The sequence below is a fragment of the Protopterus annectens genome, chromosome 12.part0, assembly GCF_019279795.1.
Source record: "Protopterus annectens isolate FY-2018-M chromosome 12.part0, PAN1.0, whole genome shotgun sequence".
In the NCBI taxonomy this organism is placed as follows: domain Eukaryota; kingdom Metazoa; phylum Chordata; order Ceratodontiformes; family Protopteridae; genus Protopterus; species Protopterus annectens.
Window position 1 is genome coordinate 185,831,317 of NC_056746.1, and position 22,702 is coordinate 185,854,018.

At 44.2% G+C, this 22,702-nt stretch overlaps 1 protein-coding gene across 4 annotated transcripts in view; it reads left to right on the plus strand.

Moving 5' to 3' along the window:
- MLST8 (MTOR associated protein, LST8 homolog) overlaps window positions 1–22,702 on the plus strand; it is a 597,189-nt gene that overhangs the window by 275,003 nt on the left and 299,484 nt on the right. The window lies entirely within an intron of this gene.

The following is a 22,702-nucleotide window of genomic DNA, read 5'->3' on the forward strand; positions in this document are numbered from 1 at the left end:
GAAGTCTATCAGGTTTAGGAGACATGATCTGCCTTTTACAAACCCAAGCAGGGTGAGATCCAGAGTTTGGAGATTACCAGTATCTTTGTTTATAAGTTCCATGATGAGACGTTCCATGGCCTTGCAGACCAGGCTCGTCAGGCTAATGGGGCGATAGTTCCCGGGGTTCGTGGTGGCTCCCCCTTTGTGGAGTGGAGTAACCATCACTGTGTGCCATTCAGTGGACACAAAGCCTGAGGTGAGGCTATGATTGAACATGGTTCTTAGGTGGGGTGCCAGTTCGTGTAGAACGCAGCCTGGGATGATGTCTGGTTCCATGGATGCTGCGTTCTTGGCTTTGGAGAGTGTTTTTTTTTTTTACCTGTGCAGCCATGATTACAGGAACTTTGCATTCTCCTGGTATAGAGATGGGCCCTTTAGGGGGTGAGAGAGGGGTAAAGTTAGCACTGAACCTATCTGCTAGGATGTTGGCAATATCAGTTGGGTCAGTACATTTAGTGCCATTGTGCTGTAACTCAGAGCATATCTAAGTGTTGCCATTGAGATTCTTGAAATAGCTATAGAATGCCTTGTGGTTGTCTTTGGAATCAGTGGCGATTTTGTTTTCGTAACTATCTTTGGGGGATTTTATGAGTTATCGCAGCTTCTTATTGAGGCTGACCAGGGAGCTCCTCCACTCATGGGATTTTACTCTGTTTTGCAACGGTTTCTTCCTTTTGTTGTACAGTTTATGGCAGGAGACAACCAGACTGGCTTCTTTTTTTTAGAGGCTAGCGAATTGGGTCTGTTTGGGATAGCACGATCCATGCACTCGTGGAAGTGTTCAGTAGTCTTAACTGTATTGTCCATCTGCATGGGTGTCATGAAGTTCACCACTTTTGTCTCAAGAAGCATGAAGTTGGCTTTGGAGAAATTTTTTACTGTGGTTTCCTTAATGGGGGGTGGGGGCAGGATGTGGATATCTAGGGTGATTAGCTTATGGTCGGATCGGACCAGTGAGGCATTGACTTCAGGTGTTAGTAATGACTAGATCTAGAATATTGTTGCCCTAGGTGGGGATGTGGATAAGTTGATCCAGGGCATTGGCGTTTAGGAATTCCAGAAAGCGCTGAGCGAAGGAGTTGGTACGTGAGTAGTTTTCCCAGTTAATGGTGGGGTAGTTGAAATTGCCCATTATTAGGGTGTTTGGTTGAACCCTAATATTTTCCAGTACATCAAGAAAAGAGGAGTGGGAATCCTAGGGCATGGTGGGGGATCTGTAGCAAGCACAGTTTGGATTGCAGTTTTGTCCAGAGTTAGTTGCACTTGGATAACCTCGGATGCATTATGCTGAACTAGCCTGGAGGTGTGGATATCCTTAATGAATATGGACACACCTCCGCCTTTGGTGTTCTGGTCCAGGTTACATGGCAGAGTATGGTATGAGTTATAGCCTGGTAGTGCAGGGGTGCTCTCTGGAGCCTTGAACCAGGTCTCAGTCACTGCACAGATATCGATGTTCTCCATTTTAAGGAGTGCCTCGAGTGAGTGCATTTTGAGATTTAGACTTCTAGCATTGAGTAGCATCACCCTCAGTTTTTTGCTTGCCTGTTCCTGTTACGGTGGTGAATTTGTCATTTGAACCTTGCCTAAAAAAAGGCACTATAGGGGCAGCAAGAACCTTAACCAGTATCCGGAATCCCAGGGGTGACAGGTGCAGGCCATCTCTGGCAAAGCATCGTGGTCTGTCGACCATGTCATCCCAGGCAGATAGATACTGGATCCCTTTAGAATGACACCAGAAGCGTAGCCAATTGTTGAAGTCAATCATTTTGTCCTTGTGCTGCGGTATCATTAGGGTTATCATGAAGCAAAAAATAAAAAAAACAAACTAAGAAACAGTGCTGGCAAGAAGTCAGCGTACCAGGACTTCTAGGACAAATTGAAGTTGTAGGGCAAAATGCCCAAAGTTAACAAATCTCACTGAGAAACCTCCTTGTGAAAGCAGATAAACTGGTAAAAATCCAACTCCAGAAACAGCGTTAGACTGTTAGTCGGGTTATGGCAGAATGCTACTCAAGGCTAGGGTCATACCTGCCTGGGCTACAAGATTGGAGAGCTCTTCCATGTCTCTTTTCATGTAGTCCAGGGAGGTACATCTCAGGTCGTTCACACCAACATGAACAATGACAGAGTCATATTTGTACTTGTTGTGGAGTGACCTGAGTGCGTGGGTTATGTGATGGATCATGGCACTCGACAGGCAGTTGACAGTAACCTTCTCCTTGTTTAGCCTGGTGAGTGGGACATCAGTGTGCCTGACTCTAGAGTCACCTATGACTAGTTTGTTGGGTACATTGTTTTGCCTTATTGGCTGTGGTTGAGTGGCACACTGAGTCTGCGGGCTATGTGTCATTTGGGTTGTGTTTGGGGGTGGAGGTTGCTTGCATTTCTGCTTTGGAGGTCTCTGTTGCTTGAGCAGATTATTACTGAGAGCCTCCGCAAATGTTTTTGTGCTTCTATGTGTGGATTTTGGTGGTGTAGATTTAGTGAGACTTTGTGATGAGTATGGTGTGGTGCAAGTATTTACCTTCTCCTCTTGACTGTCAAGTTCAGTCTTGGTTGGAGAGAGCTTTACCTCCAGTTTGGCTAGATAAGTGCATCTCTCACAGGTTGTAATGTTGGGTGGTAGGAGGAGAGGGTTGTTTGTGTACATGAGGCAATTTCTACATAGCCCCAAGATGCCCAGATTCTTCAGATAGGAGAGAACACTGGGAGCTGACCCTTGGACATGCCTGAATAAAAAGCTATTTTCTTCTAGATAAGTGAGGAAAGTGAGTGCAGAAGCTGTTTTTCTCTAAGCAAGTGAGGAAAGTAAACACAAAAATTGTTTTCCTCTAGGTAATGAGGGAAGGTTGAGTGCTGTAATAATTAGTAGCTTATTTAGTGTTTACAACAAGTTCTGAACAAGTGCTGATCACAAATAAGCAAATTCAAGTGCTAAAACTAAGAATCTGTATCTGGACTAAACTAGTTACAGGAAAAGGGAGAAACAAGTGCAAATGTGGGCTTTTAAATCAGAAAGTTGAGAGAGATGGAAAAACTGCCCAAACGGCCAATAACTACAATTCCTGGGCCAGAACCACTCCTTATGTGGTAGATAAGTTACCTAGTCCTTACCACTCCCACTGATAAGCTAGAAGGCTTCCCTCCAACACAGAAAGCTTGGGGCTCAGAATCTTACAAACAGTCCTGGATACAGCAAATCTGAATCTGGACTACACTAATTAGAGGAAAGGTAGGAAACAGGCTTAGATTTTTTTTTAACAGAAAAGTAGCTAAAACAGCAATAAAAACAATTCAAATGCAGTGCAAGCTAGCACACTTGAGTATGTAGCAATGTTAGACCAAACAGTTTAAAAAAATGCAATTAAATTAAAAATGACTAAAAACAAGTGCAGAAGGAGTCTATTGGGTAGAATGAGGTAAAGAGATGGGACTGGGGGGGGGGGGGTGTCCCAGATTAAATCTACACTGGAGGCTGGCAACTGCAAAAGCCTCCAAATTTAAACAACAAGACAGGGATAGGGAGGGTGGGTGGGGTAGGGAAAAAATTAGAAGTTATGTCCTTACCATAACGTTCCATGTGGAGTGTTCATCTCGCCTTTGTTCTTACACCTGGGTTCGGAGCCGATCCTCGGCTCCGTGTCAGCCGCTTGCAAGCTCTGCATCGAGAAGAAGCTCGAGACCAACCTAACTCCCACAATCCCCCTCTGCCTTTACCTCAGATCTAGTTTGCAAGCAAACCAGAAGTCAAAGAGAGAACACATTCATGCAAAAAACAACATAACTGTACATGCACTTATTCATATATATATACAAGATATACATATATATACAAGCACTGCAAAGCAGAAGCCAAATAATCCAGACCAGGCACCAAACTGTACGTTCTTCCTGAGGGTGGGAGGGTGGGAATGTAAGAACAAAGGCGAGATGAACACTCCACATGGAACGTTATGGTAAGGACATAACTTCTAAATGTGAGAGTGTTCGATCTCGCCGTTTGTTCTTACACCTGGGTAGCGTCCCTAGCTCCCTGTTCCTGAGGAACTCACGGGAGAACGTTCTTGAGCACAGTGGAACCAAAGGTTGCCCTGTCCCTAGAAACCCTGTCTACCTTGTAATGAGAAATGAATGTATGTGGTTTAGACCAAGTAGCAGCTGCACAAATAGTGTCTAATGGTAGGCGAGCTGCATGAGCCAGGGATGTAGACACTGATCTTGTAGAGTGTCCTTTGGGTTTGACAGGTAAAGTTTGTTTTGAAGAATCATAAACGAATATAATGCAATCAGTTAGCCATTTGGAAAGGGTTCGTTTAGTAACTGCTACACCTTTCCTGCTGTCAGCAAAAGCTACAAAAAGTTGATCAGATTTCCTGTGATCCTTTGTTCTATCCAAGTAAAATCTAAGTTGTCTATGAACATCCAACTTGTGTAACATATACTCCAATTTATTGGAGTGATTTTTGAAAAAGGTAGGTAGTTTAATGGATTGATTAATGTTATTAATAGAGCAGACTTTGGGGAGAAAGGATGGATTAGTGCGAAGAGATACTCTGTCAGAGTGAAAGATCAGATAAGGGTGTTTAATGGAAAGAGCCTGAAGCTCAGACACTCGCCTAGCGGATGTAATGGCTACCAAGAAGAGGGTCTTCCACGACAAATACTTCAGTGGACAAGAGGAGGCTGGCTCAAATGGAGGTAACATCAATTTGGATAATAAAAGGTTTAGATTCCAAGGAGATGTAGGAGTTCTAACTGGTGGTCTAATATGGAAAGATCCTTTTAAAAAGGCCTTACAAAGTCTGTGAGCCATAATAGGTGCCCCACATTCTTCCACATGAAAGTTGGAAATGGCAGCCAATTGCACTCTTAAAGTGGCAGGAGAAGCTCCTTGGTGGAACAATTCTGTTAAAAACTCCAAGATCTTGTTTAACGGAGCTATGACAGGGTCCAAATGCTGTGTATTTGCCCAGAATACAAAACGCTTCCATTTACTAGTGTAGGTCTTTGTAGTGGAAGCTTTATGAGAAGCCACTAGTATATTCTGAACTGCAGGTGAAAGATGATCAGACCTGGCTAAGAAGGGAAGCGGAGCAGCCAAGCTGCTAGATGGAGTGACAAGAGCGAGGGGTGGGGAGTCCCTGACGAGTGGGTCAGTAGATCTGGCTCTGGGTCCAGGATCCAGGGTCCCCGAATGCGGTGTGCCAGAAGAAAGGGGAACCAAATCTGACGAGGCCAGAATGGGGCAATGAGGATAATCGTCCTTTGTAGGTTGTTGGCTTTCTGCAGAAACTTTGCAATCAGGGGAAAGTGAGGAAAAGCGTACAGGAGACCCGGGGGCCAATCGTGCACCAGCGCGTCCCTGGGGACTTCCCCTGGAGGGGGTAATAGGGCAAAGAAGCTCCTGCATTTGGCGTTCATTGGAGATGCAAAGAGATCGCAGGAAGGCTGGCCCCACTTGCGAAAAATCTTCTTCGCAACTGACTGTTTGAGGGACCACTCGTGGGGCAACAGGATTGCTCTGCTCAGCCTGTCGGCTATGACGTTGGATGACCCCGGGATGTGCGTTGCGATCAGAAAGCGACCCGTGGACTCCGCCCATTGCCAGATTCTCATGGCCTCTCTGCATAGCTGATAAGACTTGGTTCCCCCTTGTTTGTTTATGTACCAGACTACGGACATGTTGTCTGTCTGAACTGCAATAGTCCCTAGAGGAAGAAGGGGAGCAAAGTGTTGCAACGCTAGAAACACTGCCCTCAACTCTAGAACATTGATGTGCAGATTGTACTCTAAATTGGTCCATTCGCCTTGGACTGTCTGTCCCTGAAAGATGCCCCCCCCCACCCTATCAGGGAAGCGTCCGTGGTCACGTAGCTGTCGGCGTGGGTAGCACAAATGGTCTTCCGCTGGAAAGGTTGCAAGTCTGAAGCCACCAGGCTAGGTGTGATTTGCATGTGTTTGTAATCAGAATTTCGTGTGTCAGAGGTAGCCGTTGGAACGACCATTGCACAAACAGTAGCCATTGTAGAACTCTCATGTGCAGTCTTCCCAATGGTATCGCAATGAGAGAAGCTGCCATGAGACCCAAAACCTTCAGAACCAGTTTTGCTGGGGATTTTCTGGATGACAGAAGAAGAGATATGTGGCTTTGTAGTGAGGCTATCCTTTCTGGAGGAAGTTTTATAATCAAGTGATGCGTATCCAATTCTGCTCCTATGAATGAGATATGCTGTGATGGCTGTAGTGAAGATTTTTCGAAATTTACGGAAATTCCGAGATGAACACAAAGCTGTAGTGTGTAATCCCTGGCCTGAATCAGTTGACACTGGGTGGTGGCAGAAAGGAGCCAGTCGTCCAGATACGGAAACACCTGGAATCCGAGGCGTCTCAGGTGAGACGCTACCACTGCCATGCATTTGGTAAAAACCCTGGGGGCTGAGGTCAGACCAAAGGGCAGGGCTCGAAACTGAAAGTGGCTGGCTCCCAGCCGGAAGCGCAAGTGATCCCTGGACGCCCTGGCCATTTTGATGTGGTAGTAAGCGTCCTTCAGATCTATTGAGCACATCCAGTCGTCCTTCTGTAAAAATGGAAGGATCGATTGAAGCGTGACCATTCGGAACTTTTCTTTCTTGACGAAGGTATTGAGGTTGCTTAGGTCCAGAATCGGCCTCCAGTCCCCTGTCTTCTTTGGAACTAAAAAGAACCTTGAGTAAGTTCCGAATCCTCTTTGGTCCGCTGGGACTGGTTGGATGACTCTTTTTTCTAGCAGCTTTGAAATTTCTATAGCTGCAGGGTCTCGCAGATGGGGCGGTACATCTGGGAGTCTTCTCTTTGGAATGGGGGGTAAAAGGAAGGGTATTCTGTAGCCTCTGGTAACAACGCTTTTTACCCAGTTGTCTGATGTAAGATTTTGCCAGGCCTGAGGGTATAAAGCTAAGCGACCCCCGACTGCCTCCAGAGCAGGACAGTCGGGCCTCCTCTCAGGAGTGCTGGAAAGGTTTTCCAGGGGGTGTGTCCCTGTCACCTTGGTTTTGCGGACCCCCTCTGCCGCCTGGGCGGCGTCTTCCACCTCTGCCCCCTCCTCTGCCTCTAGAGGGGGCATCACCCTGTATGCCTGGGAAAGATCCTTGGGGTTTTCGAAACCACATTTTTCCACCGCGTTGCCCTTTGGGGTACGGTCTGGATGGGGTGGAAAAACGGACTCCGACAGCAGAGTCTTTCCCTCCTGCTCACACCGGGTAAGGGTCTCCTTTACTTTGGGGCCAAAGAGAGTGGCACCGTCAAATGGGGCGTTAGTAAAGGAAGACTTGAAGGCTTCCGCAAATGAACATAAGCGCATCCAGGATTGTCTACGAAGAGCAATCGCTGAAGCTGCTGCCCTACTCGATCCTTCGGCTGCGTATGAGATCAGCCTCATGGACGAGTTTACAATGGATGTAAGGGTATTGAGATGTGCTGTAACTTTCTCTGAAACAGCAGCATCTGTAGTACCCTGGAGGGTATCTCCCAACTCTTTGATTAGATCCCTCTGTAGCCGTGTGAAGTGGGTCAAATAGTTCAGGGATCGCATAGAAAAAGCCGCTGAACTAAAAATGCGCTTCCCATACCTGTCCATAGTCCTAGAATCTCTGTTAGGCGGATGGACAGATGAGGAAGATTCCGACATCTCCTTTTTCGTGGCCGCTGCCACCACCATAGCGCCCACTGGCACTCCGTTTGTTAGAAAAACCTTATCCTGAGGGGCAGTAATATACTTGTTAGGCTTTCTAGGGACTGGCTCCACCGTGTCAGGCGTCTCCCACGCCCTTTGAGCAATCAGCTCCATTAACTCATCGAAGGGCGGAGTGACCCAGGAGGAGGAAGGGCGAGCACCAAATGCCTTCAGCAAGACTGACTCATCCTCAGAAGGGGGAAGGGATTGCCAATCACCTCTCTGCTTTAGGATCTCCAGGATGTCAGAAAAAGAGACATCCTCCGAGGGTGACTTTGGGGACCCTTCTGACTCATCCAAGTCAGTGTCCGATGTCAATGATTCCTGTGGAGAATCTATAAGTGTCTCCTCTTACACAATCTTTTCCTAGGGACTTCTTCGGGGGGAGCATCCGAAGAAGCCTCCGAGGAAGAGGGGGCACCCTCCAGGGGTGGCTGAGACACAGGTGCTCGACGCTTAGATGTAGCCGTGGGTGCAGAGGAGGATAACGGTCCTTTAAGGGGAGGAGAAGCTGTTTCTGCTGATGTGGTTGTCTGGGTAGACAACACCTTCCTCATGAGGTCGAAGGCCCCCGGGTCCCGAGTCGAGGTATCTCCCGGTTCCGAAGAAATGGGAAGAATCCCCGAAACAGGCACCGAAGGCATCGACCCCGAGGACGGAGCCGAGTCAATCCGAGCCGAGGCCCCGAGAGGGAGCGTTGGAACCGAAACATCGGTCCGACTCTCGGTCCCGGAACCAAGGATGGATCTTCGGCTCCGAGACTCCGGTACCGGATCCGACGGAGTCGAGGTGAACGGAGCCGACCGAGAAAAGGACGGTTCTGGCACCGAGGGCTCCACAATCAGCAGATCAACCTCTTCCGGCTCCGAAGACTGGACAGGTTTCGGAGGAGGAACAGATGGAGATAAGGGAAGGCCATCGAGTCTCGACACCAACTGAGAGGAGACCGAGATGAGTTTGGATAAGGCCGTATTCTCCATTAACTTCTGCACCACGCGGTCTACATCGGAGTCGGAGAGGGGTCTGGAAGAACGCGTCGAAGGAATCGAAGACGGAGCCGACCTCAACAGTGTCGGGGGAGGAAGCTCCGTCACCGGTTCCAAGACTCGAGGCTCGGAAACTGACAACAGTTGAACACTCGGTCCCGAAGTCTGTGGAACCGGTGATCGAACTTTAACTGAAGAGCTCGGAGCCGATGACCTGGGCTCTGACGTCTTCGATTCCTTCGAGGATTTGGATGCCTGGTCTGAAGCATCCAGAGCCTCCTGAAAGGTAGGTTTTAAAAGACCCCTATCCATGAGTTTCCTGCGCCTATCTGTCATGACCCTTCCACTGAAAGAATGGCAAATTGAACAGTCTTCTTGCAGATGGAGAGGGCCAAGACAGTAGACGCAGGAACTATGATTATCAGTAACCGACATCTTTTGCCCACATTGGCAACGTTTAAACCCAGACTTCGTTTTCTCAGACATCTTAGTAAAGCTAACAATATAAGATAGTAAAAAAAAAAAAAAAAAAATGTCAAGTCCAGTAGGTATGTCCAATCCGGTAATTTTGTCAAATCCAGTAAAAAATGTCTATCCGGTAGTCAATCCAGTAAAGGGTGGGGTTAGGCCCCGAGGGAAACTCTAATAAAGTTAAGTAACTTTAAATGGATCCGAGAATTCCTCGAAACAGTATAACACACACACACACACAGTCACTAGATAACTTTTTAGAAAAATGTAAATCTTAAGAAATACAAGAAAAAATATATAAATCTTAGCTTAAGGTGCTCGAGCTCATCAAACTGATGCGAATGCTGCAGCGGCAAACTAGATCTGGGGTAAAGGCAGAGGGGGATTGTGGGAGTTAGGTTGGTCTCGAGCTTCTTCTCGATGCAGAGCTTGCAAGCGGCTGACACGGAGCCGAGGATCGGCTCCGAACCCAGGTGTAAGAACAAACGGCGAGATCGAACACTCTCACATCACTTTTTCAGCAGAGAAAAACTATACAGTGAAGCAAAAATAACAATGCACAACTCTGAAGTCAGCCAGCAGTGATATAAAATTAGTCAAACAACAAGCCCAAACACTCTAGCCCAAAAGTTCCTGGAATTCATAAACTCAAATGCCATGGAACAACTAGTCACCATCCCCACAAGAGGAGAAAACATACTTGATCTCATCATCACGAACATGGGAGCACAATGTTCAACACCGGAAGTATACCCCTCACTGGTGAGATCAGATCACAAACTAATCTCGCTGGAGGTCCTCATCCCGCCCCCACCTGAAATAAAAAAGACCACAGTAAAGAACTTCTCGAAAGCCGACTTCACACTTCTAAAGACTAGTGTGGTCTCCTTTAAGGCCCCCGAGCCGGCGGTAAACATTACTCAAGCCGCTGAATCACTTACAAATGCCTTCTACAAGCACCTGCAGGACTGCATGGATCAGGCAATCCCAAGCAAAACAAAGACTCTTTGTACCAAAGGCAAGCGTCCAGTCTGGTGGACCCCAGCCATAAACAAACTCTACAACAAAAGGAGAAAGGTACTACAAGATAGAGCAAAATCCTTAAAAGGTAAGACACCTTTGATCACTATAAGTAAAAAGCTAAGAGCTCTCATAAAATCATCCAAAGCAAATTTTGAGAGAAAAATAGCTAGGGACTCAAAAGACAATCATAAGGCCTTCTTTAGCTATGTTAGAAACCTGGGAGGAAACTCCCAGATATGCTCAGAATTAGTTCAAAATGATGTGAAGATTACTGATCCTACAGACATTGCCAACATACTGGCTGACAGGTTCAGTGCAAACTTCTCCCCTCCCCCCCAAAAGGAGAGATATCTATACCAAATGATTGTAGCCCCCCAAACATCTCTAATGCCCAGGTGAGAACTGCTCTCTCCAAGGCAAACACAGCATCCATGGGACCTGATGGTGTCCCCGGCTGTGTGCTCCACGAACTCAACGAGGAATTAAACCCGCAGTTAGGACAGCTGTTTAATCTTAGTCTCACCTCCGGATACGTACCCAGGGAGTGGCGCACAGCGACTGTGGTCCCACTTCACAAAGGCGGTGCCTCCACCGACCCTGGAAATTACTGTCCCATTAGCTTGACAAGCCTTATCTGCAAAGCCATGGAGAGGATCATAATGGATCTCATAAATAAAGACATAGGGAATTTGCAGACTTTGGATCCAACCCAGTTTGGCTTTGTCAAAGGCAGATCATGCCTTTTAAACTTGGTTGACTTTTTCGAAACAGTCACCAAGGCCATTGATGAGGGAAAGGCAGTCCATACAGCCTACCTCGACCTGGCAAAGGCCTTCGATACAGTACCCCACTCGGGTATCATTGAAAAACTCATCAGCTTAAATGTAAACCCATACATCACAAGATGGGTTGCAAACTGGCTGAGTGACAGAACCCACAGGGTCAGAGTTGCTGGCGCCATGTCAGACTCAAAGCCTGTCACAAGTGGTGTCCCACAGGGCTCAGTAATGGGCCCACTCTTGTTCGGCATCTACTTTTCCGAAGTACAAGCAAACACAGGAGGGTTATGGCTGACAAAGTTTGCAGATGACTGCAAACTGGGCGCCATAGTCAAAAACACATCTGACAAAGATATCCTTCAGAAGGGTCTCACAGAAACGGATAACTGGTGCCAGAGCCATGGCCTAAAGTTAAATGCCAAGAAATGCATAGTCATAGCCTTCGGGAAAAACAAGGTTACCCCTAGATACCATATAGGTGGCAATCCACTGAGCACAGAAGAAATTATCAGGGACCTGGGGACCCAGGTTGACAGTAACCTGTCATTCGACACTCATGTTGCTAAAGTAGTTAGGAAGACCTTCTACATTGCCCACCTGATCATGAAGGGATTCACATCTAGATCAAGGGAGGTCATAGTCTCCCTATACTCATCACTCATCAGACCAATGATTGAGTACAATGCCCCATTCGGAATGTATCTGACCCGACACTTGCAACAGCTGGAGAGGCCACAAAAGTTCCTCACCAAAAGGATAAAGGGTCTCAAAAATCTGTCTTATGCTGCCCGACTGAAAGAACTCCAGCTCTATTCAGTCGCTTACCGCTTGCTCAGAGGTGACCTGTGCCTGACATACAAGGCCATGTCAAACCCAGATTTGATGAACATGCTTCACCTCAAAAAATCTAGATCCCTCAGAGCCACAAGGGTGGGAGACTTAAACCTCGACACTGTTATTAATAGGACGTGCTGGAGGGATAGATTCATCACCCAAAGACTCCCTATGCTGTGGAACAAAATCCCGGTATATGTGAGGCAGAGCACCTCGCTGGCCTTGTTCAAGAGGAATCTTGACCAATGGATGGGAGATCGCAGATATACCCCAGGGATTACCTCAGTGTCACTGCTCGACAGAGGCACAGCTAAATAATGGGCATAGTTTCTCCAAACTAAAGGGGTGGCGTAAGCCACAAAACTATGGGCTAGGCTTGTAAATGCCCTCGGGCAGATAGCCTAGTATGAACCTATGAACAGCACACAACTCTGAAGTGCCAGAAAAACATACTTAGCTCTGTATATCTCCAGATAGTTTGAAGAGCACTCTGTCAGGACACAGGAAGGCTCCAGCAATGATATGCAGGCTGTTACTGTTAGACTTATTCTCCTCATGTTTTAAAACTTTCACTGTGTTTGGATGTTGTGAGGTCAGCAAATATGTATGCAGTCCTAGAATTGCAGATCTGTACATGTAATCCTTTTCAAGGAGGCCCATTCCTCCTGCAGAATGGGGAATATATAATCTTGGTGTGCAATGATTTTTATGAATCATTTTTCTTGTTTTCCTGTCCAAATGATCCAGTTCCTTTTGGGGCCGGTTAATCACTCCAAAATTGTAAGTTTGGACAGGAAAAGCAAATTGGTTTAGAACTTGTACTTTATTCCTAGATATCAGTGCTGTTTTCAGTATTAATTTTAATCTTGTAAAATATTCCATACTAAGCTTTATTCACATTTGTTCATGTTTTATTGTTGATCCTTCATTGATTCCCAAATATTTATACACTCCTTCTTGCTCAAGTTCTTTTATATGACATTCCTGTCCCAGACCGATATTTTCTCGATGTTGCAGCTTTCCTGCTTTAAAGGTTGCTTTTGCAGATTTATCAAAACTAAATGACATTCTTATATCATCTGAGAAAGTTTGCCTACTTGTAGTTGTGCATTCAGTTCCCCATCTGACGAACTTTACAGTTTTAAATTATCCACAAAAAGAAGATAAGAAATGTTTACACTTTGTTGTTTTCTGGGAGCCAAGTTATAACCATGATCTAATCTGGTAAGTAGTCAGCTTAATAGGTTAATGGCAAGACAAAAGAGCAGTGGTGACAGTCACCCTGGAATATCCCCCTTTGACTTTTTATCCTTTGAATAATAATTTGTCCATTATCATGGCTTGTCTGCATAGTGGTTTGCCATTGTTTCGTGGTTGCTGTAATGTAATCGATCAGTGTAGGGTATATCTTACACATTTGTAAGCATTCTTTTATCCACGAATGTGGGATGTTGTTAAAAGCTTTTTTGTACTCTGTCCATGCCGTACTTAGTCTTCCCTTTTTCACAGTTCTGCATTTTGACTTTATATAGCAACAAATGATCCTTTACTCCGTATGACTTTCTTTTGTTACGCTTTTGTTTTATTGCCATAGTTGAGTTTTCTTCTAAATAACTATAAACTCGGCCAGCATTAATTCCAATGTATTGTTTATACATCGTGAGAAGAAGGCAAGTTATTGGTCTATAGTTTTTAGGATAGCTTGCAGGTTCATTTTTAAGTAGGAGTATTGTTTTTGCTGTTAACCAGGTTGGCATCTGTTCGGGGTGTGCATATAAATAGTTCTTACACATGGCTAAATCTTCATGTAAAGATGTTACTACTTTCAGCCCGAAGTTAGGTACTGCCTCTGGGCCTGGCATTTTCCAGTAGGAGCTTTTCTTAATTTTGTTTCAATTTCTTTGGCCATTACTTCCTCCCATTTCATTTCATGTGCATTTGAACTTCTTTTTTCTTTTACTTTTTCTATCCATTCATCACCTTTATGTTCCACAGGATCTTCATAGATATTTCTCTAAAATGTGCCTGTTTCTTCTTTTTGGTATTTTATGGATATTAACATTGTGTAGATTTAGATACTGATGCCTGTGATTGATTTTTTTGGTCAGTGCTGTTTTATACTAAGTTGTGGGAATCTTTTTTTTTTTTTTTTTTTTTTTTTTTTTTTTTAATTTTGGATGAGTTGAGAAAATGTCTGTGCCAAAAAGGGTGGAGGAATCTTTTTTTGGATATAAAGTAGTATGTATTTTTTATGCACTGTCAGACAGTCCATTAGATTTCCTGACAACGGGGTACTTAACATATCTTCTAACCCTGGTTCTCCCCTTGCCCCAATTCTAGTTTGTCTCTTCGTCATCTTTCACTTAACAGCAGATGCGTTCTTTTGTGTAGATTGCTGTTTCATCTCTCTATCTCTTCTCCGTGTCATTCTTTACCAAACTGTTTCATCTCTCTATCTCTTCTCCGTGTCATTCTTTACCAAACTTTACTCACACCTCTACCAGCCCCCCCCCCGTGCTTTTCATTGGCCTATGTTACTGTAATACAAGTGATGCCCATCCTTCCCCCTTCTGTATCATTGTTTGCAGCTTCTCCATCTTCTTACTCAGATTTCTTGCATTTCATGGTAAGGCTACCCAGACACAGTCTGATTCTCCATTGTTTGCTCTTCTGTTGTATTCTGCATTACTTATTTGAATTTGTTTATGAAGGTAGATAACTGATCAGTGGACCAATTTGGAGGCTCCATTCAAAAATCTCATGTAACCGTACTTGCGTATTATTGCAACCAGATTTTCGTGGACCCGATTTTCCTTTACTTCGGTAGAAACAAGGCCATGAAACAGTGGAAGGTGTTATTCAAAATCTGTATTGCTGGGGGATAACTTTGTGTTACCTTCAGGAACAGAAACAGTGGAGAAAAACCCTCTTCCTGATTTTTGTGTGTGCTGCACACTTGAATTGTCATGCCTGCTGTCGGTGTGATGAAAGGTTTGTATTTTGTGTGGAAGGAATCCTTCAGAGAAGGCAGACACAGAAGTGATGGTTTCGGTGGCCTTTATTTTTTTGACAATTGGTAAATACTACGATGGTTGAAAGTAGCTAAAACAATTTCTCAGTGCCTGTGTTTTACTTTTCTGAAGAATTTCTTCTACAATTTCAAAAAAATACAAACAGTAGTACGATAGCCATGAAAACTGTAGCGGACTTGTGGAATGCAAAACACAGGAACAGGGTTTTCTCCACTGCTTGTGTTCCCAAAGGTAATCCAAGGTTATTCCCCAGCAGTACAGACTCTGAATACCACCTTACAGTAAATGTAAAGTTTTTGGGCAGTACTACACATTTACAAACGCTGTTTCAATTGTTTCATGCACTCCTATCTGTGGTGGAATGCACATTTCGCAACCCCGAAAATCTGGTTGCGATAATATGCAAGTACCCCTGTAACAACAACTCCTACTTGTACAGTGGTAGAATTTAGCACTTTAATTTGGCCATCATTTTATTAGGGCAACCACCTTGGAAATCCTTGGGGCCAAAAAGACCGTATAATAATGTGACCTACCTTTCTGTTTGAGAAGTGAAGCAAATATTTTGAAGGCATGTAGTATCTTTAATCAAGCAGTCAAAAGTAATTTTTTCAGTTATGATAGGATACATTTTATATTGACTTAACAAATATAGCTGAATTAAAAGCTATTAACTTGATTGTAATTTACTTTTTATTGGTTTTATTTCTTTTTTTTATCTTTTATTTTCTTCTTTATTATTGTCTGAATTTTAAACTCTTATTTTACCTGATGCGGAAAATTCCCGTCTGTCAGGTTCTTTCTTTCCTCATTTTGTAATTAAGAATTTTGTGCTAAGTAGAACTCCTCCTTGCTGTAAGGGGTTCTTCATTTCGATTCTTGGCTGGGAGTTTTCTGTGAAAAGTCTCCGTATCCTTCTTGTGTCCACATGGGTTTTCAATGAGTGCTTCAGTTTCCTTCCACCTCCTAAAGACATGCAGAATGTATTGTGTGATTGAATAAGTGCTTATGTTTAGCGATATACAGGTGCTCTGTCTAATCAGTGCTTCAAAATCTTGCACCTTTGGTTGATGGGACATGTTTCAGTTTTCTCACAACCCTTTAAAGGTTAAAAGTGGATTAGTGAAAAGTGTGAGTGTATTTTATACTTTTCTATTACCTCCCTTAACTTATTGAAAATAATTCATTATTGTGCACACATTCTGTGTATCAGCATTCTCTTCAGTTATCAAAGCAATGTTGTATTGCCAGTCTCATGTTTAATTTCTCAGTCCAACCAAAAGGATGTCCTGTTTCCTTGCATTTGTAACAAAATTACATTAATTTTTCTTTTGTATACCTTTTTCCACCACAAACTTTGCATCTGCACTTCGGGCAGTCCTTTACTAAATGTCCACCTAATCCAAGAGCTACCCTTTTGACTGTTCAGAGTAGTACACTACTCCCGTGAATTGTAATATATTTGTATTGGGAAGATATGTATTATGTCTGATTTATCAGTTGTAAATTCAACTGTACATTCCCATCCCAACTCTAGGTTCCCCATGATCCTTTTTTTTCATGCACTTCTTTGCAGTGCATACAAAATCCTTTATTTCATCTTCACAGTATGCCAGTGATGAACAGTATAAACATTTTTCTTCTTTTGACAGTGCCAAATTTTGAATATTAGTCTGTCCATGGAGAAGTATGTTTGACTCTTCCATACCACACTACAAATGCTGTTTGATATCGTATAACATTTGGTGACGCATGTGGATCTGCCACAAAGTCAACAGTAACTAATAACTTACCTTTAGTCCCAGTAGTGACTGAACAATGATACTGTGCATTGTGTTTTCTGCTTTTTATTAAAAAAAATAAACATTTTTTGCTGTTTCCAATTTACAAATTCACCATTCCTCTTCTTTCTACAGCATCAATTCACCAGATGCTTGAACTAGGTTCATTTTATTTCTGTGAACTACCGCTGCTTCTGGAAGCACAGTAACTTTTGTCAGCACATTTAGACTGTTCCCCTCTTATTGCTAACATAATTTCAACGTAGTTCTAGATATTTGGCAGTTCCACATGTTTCTTCAGGAGGTCATCTTCCACTTGTTTGGTAAACATGGCTCTCCACAGTTTGTTAATCAGCCATCCTCTTTAGCTTTTCTACAGGCAATACATCTTTTCTTAACTTACTAAATAAAATTCTTGATATTTTAATTATGTCAGGCTTCGTTTTTCATTTTTTGGCATCTTCCATACTCCCCAACTGTAATTTAGAAAACCCTCTGTTTCGTCTCTCTCCCCATCATGGCGAATGTGGGTTGACTTAATTGCAAGGGTTTTCTAAGACTTTTCTCTGCTGCAAGTGCTATTATCAAAGCTGTTAGATTGCACTGTCATCTGCATTCTTTAGAAAAGGAAAAATTACTTTCTGCACTGCAAGAACTTTGCTTTTGAGATTTCCCCAATGTCTTTTCTTGGCTGCAGGTGCTGTTGGCAAAGATGTTGGAATGTGCTCCTGTCATCTGCCTTCTTTTTAAATGAACTATTACCTGCTGTCCTGCATGATCTTTAAGTAAGTTAGGGCAGCAAAATAACTTTCATTCTTTTTTGGCAGCTAAACTGTTGGCATATTTTGATCCCAGTGGGGCCCATGGACGTAAGAAATGAAGATGATGTCATGCTGTGTTCCCTCTTTTGCTAGCCCAGTGTCAGGGTACCTAGGCACATGAACTTCCTGCTGAAAGTCTGTCTCAGGGCTCCTTAGTGATAACTGAGGTTTTTGCTAAATTGTGTTCTCCAAGCTTCCTAACCCCAGCTGTCAACATACCCTTATAGTTTTTACTGCTCACATGTGCTCTCTCTTCTTTCTTCACAATTGTGCATCATGAGGACATTTTCTTTTAGACACCCTGCCATAAAAATTGTCTTCTCTAACCCTCTGCCTTGCATGTATTTCTCCCTTTCCCTTTGGTTTAGCCCCCATTGTCTTGGCCCCTGCTTATCAGTACATATAATTTAGTCTGAGCTCAGTGGGAGATGGCACCACTCTGCTCAGCTTAGCTATCCATGGCTTTGGTCTTGCTTCTCATCCTAACACCCCATTCCCATATCAATCAGTGTATATTTTCCTAGCCACTCCTAATGTTTCCATTCACTGATGTCCAGTCAACCATATCTTCATCCTTTCCTTAAAACAGTTTCATTTAAAACACTTATACAACCATCCAGACAGTGATCACACCCCTGCCTTATATCCCAACCTCCCACAAAGCTGTTTTATATTTCTCTTGCCCTCTATATATATATCCTGATAGGTTAATCGATGTTACTACAATTCCTATAACTTGCCATCTTTGGCTAGTCTTTCTGCCTCAGACAAATCCCTCCCAACATCTTCCTTGATTTATTTCCTTCTTAGCCTTTCTGTAAATTGTGTTCACTATCATATTGGCAGATGCTTTTGTTATCCAGTTTCAGCACAGAGCTGTGCATACACTGATTCTGTTTCTTCATATTCTGTCCTGCTTATCCCACCATTCTTTTAACTTGGCAGACCCTTGTATAACACATCCACTAAAATGTTCTCGCAATCAGATTTAGCTTTTCTCACAATTGAGACTTCACCACCAGAGGGTAATCTATCCCTGTTTTTTACTCCTTAGCAATCTCCTTTCTATACTCCCTCTATTCCCCATCACTGCAACCCAGGTAGCAGATAGGTCATACATTCCTTAGCATTTTGATTGGCAGGCAGACTTTGTGCCTCTCTTGTAACTTGGATTGCTTCACGTCTGGTGGCTGCTGTAGCGTCACAGGTGGCAGATTGCATTTCCTTCCTTTTCAGCCTAAGTGACAGTTGAGCTGATTCTTTCTTTCCTTTGTTTTGCTTTTACTAATACTGCTTTATATCATCTTAATTCTGTTCTATACCAACCTTCATTTAACCCGTTCTCAACATACTAGGTGACAAATATGTTTTCACTTACTGTCCAATAGCTTAGGTGGCAGATTAAGCTATGCCGTGTCTCTCTAGCCTTCCTCTGAACTCCTCAATATGCTTTATTTTGCATAATGGTCTTATCACAATCCCATCAGTTAGGACTGCTCTAACCTTATGTGCCATTATTTCTCCACTACTTATCTGTCCATAGCTCTCAGATTCCTTATTCCTTTCTCCTACACAGCACAGCACTGTTAATTCACAGTACTCCTACCATATGTAAATAAGTATCCACATACTTCTCAAAGATAGTGAAAAATGGTTACATATATCAGTAGAAAATTTCTTCTAGAAACCTTACTGTTACAGAAGTCTCCTACCATCTACCAAGACTCAAAAGAGATTTTCTTTCAGAACTGTACTCTCTCTTGGCCAAAGTCTTAATAACTGGAAACAGAGTACAGAGGATTAATCCAGATAAATTTACTTTAGTTAGCAGATCTAAGAGACTCTCTGATGCCCACCCTGTGGGAGGAATAAAGATGCCTTGTTGAAGTTTCAAGTAGTTTATTCAGTTATGTAGGTAGGTGGGCAACTGTTCTTGTTCTAATACATTATATTCAACAGGTAAAGGCAGTTACAGACAATGGTGGGAGGGTTCAGGGGAGCTGATTGGAGGAAAGTCTGGGCAATGGAAAAACAAGGAGACAGTCAGAAAGCTTGGGGGTTAGTTCCTTATTTGAATATTCCTGAAAGACCTGTGAGGATCCACCAGCATGTGGAAACTCATTCTTAGTTAAAAGGTTTTTATTTTTATTTTAACAAACAAAAATGACAACACACCATGAGCTACAACTATAGAAGTATATTTAAGAAAACACTTTCTTCTGAGCTTCATCATGACCATCTAATAGAGTGGTTTACAGTTTGATCATTGAAATGCCTGTTTTTGTGAGGCTATCACCAGAATTTATAAGCCTATTTTGTATTACATGAAAAGTTGTTCATCCATCGTTGTCGACGATGACCAAGGGCATCCCATCAAGGAGGTTGACTGGGTATGGTGTGTCAGGCTGTGGCTGATCAGTCCGATGCGAGCTGTGAAAGCTCTGCCACACGTCTGGCACAAGTGGTCTGTTGAGTTGATTGGCAAAGAGTTGGCAATGGATTTATGCAGCTCAGGTTTCCTCTGCACCTCTACAGTCCTGATCTACTCATAGGAAGTAGCACCTTTGCTGATGCAGCTTCGCCAGGCGGGACAGTCTTGCGCTAAGTTTTCCCAGGAGTCCAGACCAATGCCAAAGCTCATCAAAGAGAGAGTGTCCTTGAAGCGCTTTTTCTGCCCACCTTGTGTGCATATGCCTCCCGTGAGTTCACCATAGAACAGCCTCTTGGGGAGGAGTGTGTCTGGCATACGTACAAGGTGGCCTGCCCACCTGACTTGGGCTCTCCTCATCAGGGTGTAGATGTTTGGCAGTCCAAATTGAGAAAGCACATCTGTTTCTGGAACTTTGTCCTGCCAGGTAATTTTCAGCAGCCTTCTTAAGCAGTTCATCTGAAAACAATTCAGCTTTTTGGCATGACGCTCATACAAAGTCCATGTCTCACAGGCATACAGTAGTGTGGGCAGTATGACTCCCTAGTACACCTTCAGCCTTGTGGACAATTTGATGCCTCTCCTCTCCCAGACTGACTCCTGCAGCCATCCAAATGCAGAGCTTGCCTTGGTGATGCGTGTGCCTACCTCATAGGTTCATGGGTAGATACTAGGCTATCTGCCTGAGGGCATTTATAAGCCTAGCCAGAGTGTGTCGGCTTTCGCCACCCCATTGATTAATTAACTGAGCCTCTGTCAAGCATAGCCAATAAAGTGATACCAGGGGTGTATTTTCTGTTACCCATCCACTCGTCAAGGCTTCTCTTGGAGAGTGTTAGTGAGGGGCTCTGCCTGATGTAGTTAGTAATTTTGTTCCAAAGCATGGGGAGTCTCTGTGACAGGAATCTATCCCTCCAGCATGTTATATTTATTGTTGTGACGAGGTTTAGCTCACTAGAGCGTGTGGCTCGCAGTGACTTGGATTTCTTTAGGTAGAGCATGTCCATCAGTTCTGAGTTGGACATCATCAGTGTTCACAAATCTAGTGTGTGTGTGCTGCCAAGGTATGTAAACTTGGCAACAGCCTTCAGGATCTCACCTTCAGTAGTGATACTTCGTTTCACTTGCATCTTCTGTAGCGCGGGCTGATGCAAAACCTCAGTCATCTTGGTGCTGATTATGAGGCTGAAGTTTCTGCAGGTGGTGAAAAAGCGTTCCTCTGTGGCAGCATTGAGTGCGCAGTCATCTGCGAACAGGAAATCCCGCACAAAATCTCTTCAACCTTGGCCTTGGCCTGTAGCCACTACAAGTTAAAGAGCCTGCCATCAGTCCTGTATCTGATCATAATGCTGGTTTCTTCATTGCAGAATCCATCTGACAACCTGGCTGAGAACGTCATGCTGAACAGCATAGGTGCCAGTACACAGCCTTGCTCGACTCCATTGGTGACTGGGAAGGTAATAGAGGAGTCTCCATCGTCCAATACTTGAGCTATCATGCCGTCATGGAACTGCCGCATCATACTGATGAGTTTGCTTGGGCAGCCAAACTTCTCCATGATCCGGCTTAGCCTCTCAGAACTAACTGTTTGGTCAGGTCCACAAACGTATAAAGGTCCTTGTTTTGTTCCTGGCACTTGTATAGTTGACGTGCTGCAGATGATATGTCCACTGTCCCTCGGCCCTCTGTAAAGCCGCACTGACTCTCTGGCAAGTGTCCATCTTCCATGTGTTGCGTAAGGGAGTTGAGGATTCTGGCAAGGATTTTGTCGGCAATGAGCAGGAGAGAGATTCCTCTGTGGTTGTCACAAGACTGCCTGTTTCCCTTTCTCTTGTAGAGATGGACAATGGATGCATCCTTGAGCTCTTGAGGGATAACTTTCCTGTTGTCACATGGTCTGGAAGAGCTTGATGAGCTTCTGTAACAAGCCTGGTCTCCCTGTCTTGTAGATTTCAGCTGAGATGGAGTCAGAGCCTGGTGCTTTACCATTGGGGAGAAGTTTAATTGCTTCCTTAACCTCTGATTCCCTTTTTCTGCCAGGGAGGTGTTAATGGTGACTAGCGGTGTGCGGTCAGTGGCTTCGGCATTGATGGAGGAAGGCCCCTTCAGGACAGTGTTGAAGTGCTCAGCCCATCTTTCCAGGATGGCATACTTGTTAGTGAGCAGGGTGGACCCGTTAGCACTGAGCAGTGGTGATGTTCCAGAGGACTGTGGCCCATAGATGGTTTTCAGGGCATCGTAGAAACGCTTGATGTTGTTGCTATCAGTGTACTTCTGGATCTCATCTGCCTTTTTGCTGAGCCAGGAGTTTTGCATCTCTCTTAGCTTTGCTTGCACCTTGCTTTTGATGAAGTTATAGGCTGCTTTCTTGGACATTGATGTAGTGTCTTGCTGGACGAATCTTCATGCTTCTTATCTAGCAACTTCTGAATGTCATCATTGTCGTCGGACCAGTCCTGGTATTTTGCGTGTGTTCAGGTGCAAGTGAGCAACAGCAGTATTGTAGACCACATCCCTAAAAGTTGCCCAGTCCTCTTCTGCACCTTTGGTGCCAAAGCTAAGTTGGTCAAGCTTACTGTCGAGGTCCTCACTGAGACTCTGGCGCACAGAGTGCCGTTCTAACTTGCCGACATTCAACCGCCTATTGGTCTTTTCCCCTGCGGCCACTGCCGGGCTGGGCTGGGCTGGATGTGCATGTTGAGTTTTGAGAGGATGAGTCTGTGGTCTGTCCAGCAGTCTGTGCCACACATGGCCTTAGTCACTCTAACATCATGCCTGCCCCTTATCCTTA